Source organism: Chelonoidis abingdonii, chromosome 1, assembly GCF_003597395.2.
Source record: "Chelonoidis abingdonii isolate Lonesome George chromosome 1, CheloAbing_2.0, whole genome shotgun sequence".
NCBI classification, from domain to species: domain Eukaryota; kingdom Metazoa; phylum Chordata; order Testudines; family Testudinidae; genus Chelonoidis; species Chelonoidis abingdonii.
Window position 1 is genome coordinate 318,889,097 of NC_133769.1, and position 7,776 is coordinate 318,896,872.

A 7,776-nucleotide genomic window follows, 5' to 3' on the forward strand; every position below is an offset into this window, starting at 1 on the left:
CCCACATGGCTATTCTCTGGGATGATCCCTTTTAGCCAAGCGCAAACATCCCAGCATGACTGGGGTCTAATGTGCTGGGGATAATCAAACAGAGGGGATTACTGTTCCCTTACAAAAATTCCCCTATTTCATCTAGGTGATTATGAATGATTTCACCTTCCTGAGGCTGACAGAGAAAGATAATGACCGAATGTTGCACGAATGCGACCAAAACCCAGGACCATTTGCTGCCATGCTTTGTGCTACAATGATTCTAGACTACTTGCTACTGGCTTGGCGTGGTAAAGTGTCCTGGAGGACAAAATGAGGCAGCCCTTCCCCGAAACCTTTTGCAAAGGCTTTCAGAGTACCTCCAGGAGAGCTTCATGGAGATGCCCCTGGAGGATTCCCACTCCACCACCAGACACGTTAACAGACTTTTCCAGTAGCTGTATCGGCCGCGAATGTATCCCAATTGTTCAAGAAAAATCAAATATTAAACACAATTGCTTTTAACCCCATAGTGTAGTTAAATATGTGCTCTTACCAGAGGTGCTTTCTCCACCTTCAGAGTCCAGGAATAATTCACCCTGGGAGGGTATTGGCTCTAGGGTGATGAAAAGGTCCTGGCTGCCAGGGAGAATGGATTCTCCGCTTGCCTACTGCACATTCTCCTCCTTCTCATCCTCCTCATCCACAAAATCCTCATACATGTTGCATGAGGCTCCCCCCTTGCAGGTGTCCATGGACAGTGGAGGGGTAGTGGTATGCAGTTGATCATAGAAGCGGCATGTCTGGGGCTCTGACCCGGAGCGGCCATTTGCCTCTCTGGTTCTTTAGTAGGCTTGCCTGATATTCCAGGCAGGACTGAATCTCCACTAGACAAAACAAAGAAGAGAATGACCTGGGGAGTCATTCCCATTTTTGTCCAGGCACTGACCTCACCGAGACTGGCCAGGAGCACACGTCTGTCCAAGCGCTTCTGACCGATCTCACCGAGGCTGGCCAGGAGCACCCATGACAGCAGCAGATGGTACAGTATGGCTGGAAACCGTCTTTGCCAACTTGCAAATGCAAGGAGCTGCTGCTGTGTAGCACTGCAGTACCGTGTCTGTCAGCAGCACCCAGGAGACGTGTGGTGACAGTGACCTGAGCAGGCTCCATGCTCGCCGTGGTATGTCATCTGCATGGGTAATCCAGGAAAAAAGGCGAGAAATGATTTTTCCCCGTTGCTTTCATGCAGGGGATGCAGGGGGGCTGATGAGATGTACCCAGAACCACCCATGAAAATGTTTTTGGCCCATCAGGCATTGGGACCGCAACCCAGAATTCCAATGGGGGGTGGAGACTGCGGGAACTGTGGGATAGCTACCACAGTGCAACACTCCAAAAGTTGACACTAGCCTCGGTATTGTGGACACACACTGCCAACTTAATGCACTTAGTGGGGACACACACAAACCACAGTATTAAATCGATTTCTAAAAAATTGACTTCTATTAAATCGAACTAATTTCGTAGTGTAGATATACCCAGAGTGTCACACCTAAATACAAGATGGAACAGATTGTTTAGCATAAGGAGTTAACACGTACTGCAAAAGACCAAGGTTTAGTGAGCAGTTAACACCTCTGCAGTCATAGGACACAGGATTAGTGGGTTACGCATGGTTGTAATAAGCCATAAATCTAGTGTCTTTACTGAGTCCATGATTTTCAGTGTCTAGCAAAGTTACGAATTTAAGCTCCCAGGCTCATCTTTTGAAGATGTTGTGCAAGTTTCCTTGGAGGACAAGGACTGAGAGGTCAGACATGGAGTGATGGTTTTGTGAAAACTGCCCACTGCTGCCTGTGTCTTCGTAAAATACAGGAAACGCTGATAGTACAAAGCTGGGTAACAAACAAAGCCTACAAAGGGCTCGAATCTGGCAATGTTTGTATATTGATCCACGATGCGACCCTTTCCAAACCGAGATTTCTCTTAATCGGCCATGAGAAAAGAGGGGAATTAAACCCAAGCATATTTCCAAGGTCATTGCATAGGTGGGGTATCTCTGCTATCCATCTCCTCACTCTGGACTTCTGCCATCTTGCAGTACTGTACCTCCTTCAAGGATCACTGCTCTAAAAGTCATATTTTCAGTGGATTGAAGGTTGCTGCACTGACCAGCACAAATGATCTGACAGGAATGTGATGTCATTTTTCAGACTACCCCTTTGCAGTCAGTATTTTAGTGATTGCGGTAAAAATATATTGGTCCCTAGTGTGTGTGGTACTTCTGTCTATCGCTCTGTCTGATCTTCAGAATCTGTAACACTAGATATGAAACATCCATTCGTTACTGGCCATTCCACTTGTGGTCCAGGAATGAAACCAGAGTTCTTAAATTAAAAAGCAAACAAACCTTGCACTAATCATTTTATACTGGGAAACAATCACAAGAAGAATGAAAAAAACAAGAGGTTTATTGCAGACTATGGTAAATTTGTGCTTGACTATCTGAATGATAAATTACAGTACTTACCCCAGTAGCATGTTACTGGCCTTTCTCAATAATCTGATACTTATATATAAATACTTGATTAGTAACAAAAGGGGAAGTAGCTATATTTTTTTCCTGATATAAATGCCAAATACAACAGCCATAAACAAACAAGTTGTTTCAAATAAATATGGGTGCAAATCATTTTGACAGTGTAACAAAATCTATATGCATCCAAACAACAAATTACAATACAGTAATTACTGTATAAAAGTCCTAATAATGCTGGTTATTGATAGTAGTATAATCTCTCCACAGGAAAGTAGGCTCAGTACAAAAATCTGCAAATAGCTTAAAAAATACAGTTAATTTATTGAGTGTATAGATAAATATAAATGTATCTGCAAAAAGAACAGGAGTACTTGTGGCACTTTAGAGATTAACAAATTTATCTGAGCATAAGCTTTCGTGTGCTACAGCCCCCTTCATTGGATGCATAGACTGGAACATACAGCAAGATATTTATACATACAGAGAACATGAAAAGGTGGAAGTTGCCATACCAACTGTAAAAGTCCAATCAACTGAGATGAGCTATCACCAGCAGGAGAAAAAAAACTTTTGAAATGATAACTGAGATGACCCAAAGAAGATGTGAGGATACTTAACATGAGGAAATAGATTCAATTGAATCTATCCTCACACCTTCTATGGGTCATCTCGATTATCACTTCAAAAGTTTTTTTTCTCCTGCTGATAATAGCTCATCTCAATTGATAAGCCTCTTAGAGTTGGTATGGCAACTTCCACCTTTTCGTGTTCTCTGTATGTATAAATATCTTCTTGCTGTATGTTCCAGTCTATGCATCCGATGAAGTGGGCTGTAGCACACGAAAGCTTATGCTCAAATAAATTTGTTAGTCTCTAAGGTGCCACAAATAGTCCTGTTCTGTTTGCGGATACAGACTAACATGGCTGCTACTCTGAAACTTGATAAATGTATCTGTGCACAGTAACTGGGATTGAGGCACTTATTCAAATTAGTATACAGAAAGCCCCTTTTTAAGCAGAAGAGCAAATGTTAATAGGCCTCAAATGATCTTGGTGAAAACTGAAATCCTGAAGCCATAGTAAAAAGGCATTCTGTTACAGATGTATTTATAATCCGCTAAATTCTAAGAAACCCAATTTTTTAATTATGGCACAAATCTGGCAGATCTTACTGAAACCAATGGGAGTTTTGTAAGAGAGGATTTCAGGATCTACCTCATACATCTCAATGATACTTGTCTTATCTTTTCAGTGTTTGATCCTCCCCCATTTTTTTTTTATCAGCAGTTTTGATTCTATATTGTTTTATATAGTTTTTTTTTATTTAAAAAAAATCCCCAAACACAAGAGGCTTTAATCCCCAATAAAGATTTTAAATAAACTGAATTTGGATAACTGCTCAGTTACCGTTCCAGTACTCTAAGGGTGCCAGGCTGGTTTTTACTGTACTGTTACAAAGTCCTCTGAGTAATCAGTAATTGTGTTGGGCTTGTTTAAAGTAATTACTATACTGCCTAACAGGCTCAGTGTTTGGCTTGTAAAATAAATGAGTCCCAGCTTGACTTAATAAAAGGAATAACAAGAAGATTTTGCATCAGTGTTACCAAACGGCATTCCTATTTGTTAACATTCAAAAGCAGAAAAATAGCTTTAGTGATAAATCCCTAATTTCTGTTTTTATTATATCTTTTTTTTAAATTACTTCTCTGCTTGTAGAAAACAGGCCTATTACAAATATTGAAGTTTGCTATTATTTACATATGTTCCATTTTACTATAGAGTCATTTATTGCTGGTTCTCTGTACACGTAGAACCTAGGGGACAAATTCTGCATTTGGCTGTGCATTACGCCCCTTGATCTCAGTGGGATTCGTATGCAGACACAAAGGCATATTTGGCCTTAGATTGTTGTTGCTACTTATCTACTTCTGAATTTGAGGTAAAAGCAAAAAATATCTGCCAGTTTAAATCTTTGATATATCTGGCATGAATTATAACATGGGTCTCAAAAACACAAACATCATTAGAGACATACAGCAAATCAATGGTGAACTTAGTGGGAGAAAGTTATAATACAAAGGGTGCCTTCTGGGCTTCTGTAAATAACTGTTTCAGGCCAAAAATGTTTGGTAACATTTGAAGGCCAGTATGCTTTCTGGCTGATTTAAACAGGAGAAAGGTAGGGTTTGGCTCTCAGGCTATGTCTACACTGCAATTAGGTGCCCATGGCTGGCCCATGCCAGCTGATTTGGGCTTAAACAGCCCTTTCGCCTGAGCTCTGCGAGCCTGAGTAAGCTGGGCATGGGCCAGCTGTGAGTATCTAACTGCAGTGTAGACATACCCTGAGAGCGCTGAAAATGTCTTTAGATCATACAGCCCATTAGGATAAACCCATAAGGAATCAGTGGGTTAGTTTCTGATCTCAGTCACTTGTGCAAATCTAGATTAACTCTTCTGGAGTCACTAGACTCACATCAGTGTAACTCCAGAGTAAAAGAGTCCAGATGGGTCCCTCTGTGATTCTATAGTAGAGAAAGAGGATGTTCTAGAAACAGCACAAAGAGCCTGATTCTGATCTGACACTGGTTTAACTCCACTGACTGCAATGGAATTACCCCTGCTTTATGTGGATGTGAGAGAGGGTCAGAATCTCTCAGAGCAAGAACAACCGACTAAGACTGTGGAGATGACAGAGCTTCTGTGGGCCAGCAGCTGCAGAGACACCTTTTGGGTGGATCAGGCCCTAACTGGATAAACACTGAAATGAAGCACCATTGATCCAGTCTTCTGCAGAACATGCTGATGTCATATTACCTTGACTAAAAAGACAGAGAAAACTAGAATTATACTTCAAAAAGTGAAGTTACTCATAAAACAGCATGTTTCTCAAGAGGCACAGTGATTATGCATCAACTTAATACATACAACTTGCTCCCATAAAATGTTTGTATTTTCTTCCCGTTGTTGCCACTTGTAATATGGTAACTGCCTAGTAAGCACTGAATTCTACATCCCAATTCATAGCCTCAGTTCGAACAGAACCTTGTCTTCTGCATTTTGAATCTAACACTACCCCTCATCTAGACACTGCAATGTTACCAAATCATGCATTTCCCATCATTGGATGTGCACTGACAAATACAATTTACTGTACAAATATAATCCATTATAAGCGTAAGAGGACACAACTATCCAGCGTCTGTAAAAATCAAGCTTCCTTCTGGACATTATCATATTCTTTGGTTTTATATAAACTTAAATAAGGAAAAAAAAAAACAGAAGAAGAAAAAAAAAGTCAGGTTAAATAGCTGATTGTGAATTCCCAGCGAAGAATGTGTAATGTATCCTGGCATATGTGCCTGCTTGTAACTCTGTTGTGACTAATCTATTTGTCTTTGGAAGAAATGTCAGTTAAATGCAAGGGATACAATTCATCACTGGAGTAACTTAACTGAAGCCAAAGGACTCTAACTGGGCTAAATCAGGCCAGAGGATTTTCACACTCTACAGACTAACAACAACAAAAAGGAAGTTCTTTGTGAGAAATCATTCAGAGAGTGTCTGCATTGGAGACAAGAGTACAGTAATAAGAGACTTCCTTTTGTATTGCCGAGAGGGGTTCACTAGCACCTTTGGATAATTTCTTCTTTTTAATTGAAAGAAAACACAAAAACAAAATAAAAAAATCTCTCCTTTGCAATGCAGTTTCTTGCAATGCAGCTTAACATTAGTGCATGATGTACGGACATCAGGATTGCCTACTGTGCAAAACAGGAGGTTTGGGTTGGATTCTTCCTTTATGTGTGAGAATGGTAGCCAGAGCTCAAATGGATATTTTCAAGTACAGCTAGAGCCATACGATCTTTTAATTTCCAAGCATAATGGTGACCTTCTGCTAACAAGCAGCAGCTCAAGTTTATCTTTGAGGCACTCTCGAGACAGATTCAAATCCCATGGTCTTGGAATCAAACCTCAGAGCTGTCACTAGTGTAATTAAGTGGTGGCATCATTGGCTCACAGCTCCCTGATCCCTTTGCGACTTCTTTCTTCTCTGAGCTCTGTTTATGCTTTAACAGTAAAATAATAATTGCAATTAAACCGATGGCAAGTAAAACGGCAGCAGCTCCGCCAATGATCATGACTATCTTGACCTCTGGGTTCCTGTTATTCAGCTCCCTGGGGAGAATTCCATTGACTGTAACTTCTCTTTGTGGGATCTGTTTCTTGTTGGTGCGATCCAAAGCTATGTGCTGAATGTTAGTTCCTCTGCTGTTTTCTATGCCAATTTCTTTAGCAAGCTCTGGAGCTTCTTTGACCCCTCTCTTCTGACGTATCTGCATTGAAGTTCCTGGATTCCCACCGCTGACCAGAGAGTGATATTGGTACTCCACACTTCTTTTGCCAATACCTCGGTTGGCACTTTCTTTTGATCTCACAGTGTAGATTGTATGTATGTACCATTCTCTACCCAAAGACACCTAGAAAACACATTTTGTTCAACATTATCCACCTCGATGAAGTGGTTAAACACCAATACAAACTGAGAAGCAAATTGCAAGCTGTTTCATCATCTGATCCTGAAATGCCTTGACAGCACTCCTGAGGCCATGCTCAGAAAGAATATGCCACATGCCAAGCACCCCAGCAGGAATTGGCAATCATGCTATCCGTTACACACAGGGTGTGGAGCCCAAGTCCCTCCATTGCCAGCCTCCATTGCTGCCTGGTGCAGATGAAGGCGCATGAGCCATCTCCTCCCTGGCCTTTTTTGGTGATTTAGTGTCATTGGACTCACAGAGTCCTTGTGCAAGGACTACAGTTACGGCTGCACTTCAGAAGTGAAAGACTCATTGCACATTCTGCCCACTATGCATGCCCAACCAGAGGTGAGCCACAATTTGGCCTTGAATTTGTACCAGCTCATCAAAAAGAGGGCATGCAATGAACAGGTCATTTCATGTTCACAGCGTTGTTGTAGTCATGTCGGTACCAGGATATTAGAGAGACAAGGTGGGTGAACTTTTATTGAACCAACTTTTGTTGGTGAAAGAGACAAGTCTTTTCAAATCTGAAGAAGAGCTCTGTGTAGTTCGAAAACTCATCTCTTTCACCAACAGAAGTTGGTCCAATAAAAGACACCTTGGCTCTCTAGAGCATTTCATGGCTAGACCATATCTAGTTTTAATAAACTGTGTTTACTGCCTGACACCCCATCTCAGCATTACCTTCCTATAATTTCCTTTTATGCCCAGACTGCCTTCTGT

General features: G+C 41.2%; 1 pseudogene; it reads right to left on the bottom strand.

Annotated features, from left to right (window-relative positions):
* Nucleotides 1-3,306: 3,306 nt before the first annotated feature.
* LOC116833559 (FRAS1-related extracellular matrix protein 2-like) lies at nucleotides 3,307-6,993 on the bottom strand (annotated as a pseudogene).
* Nucleotides 6,994-7,776: the final 783 nt, after the last annotated feature.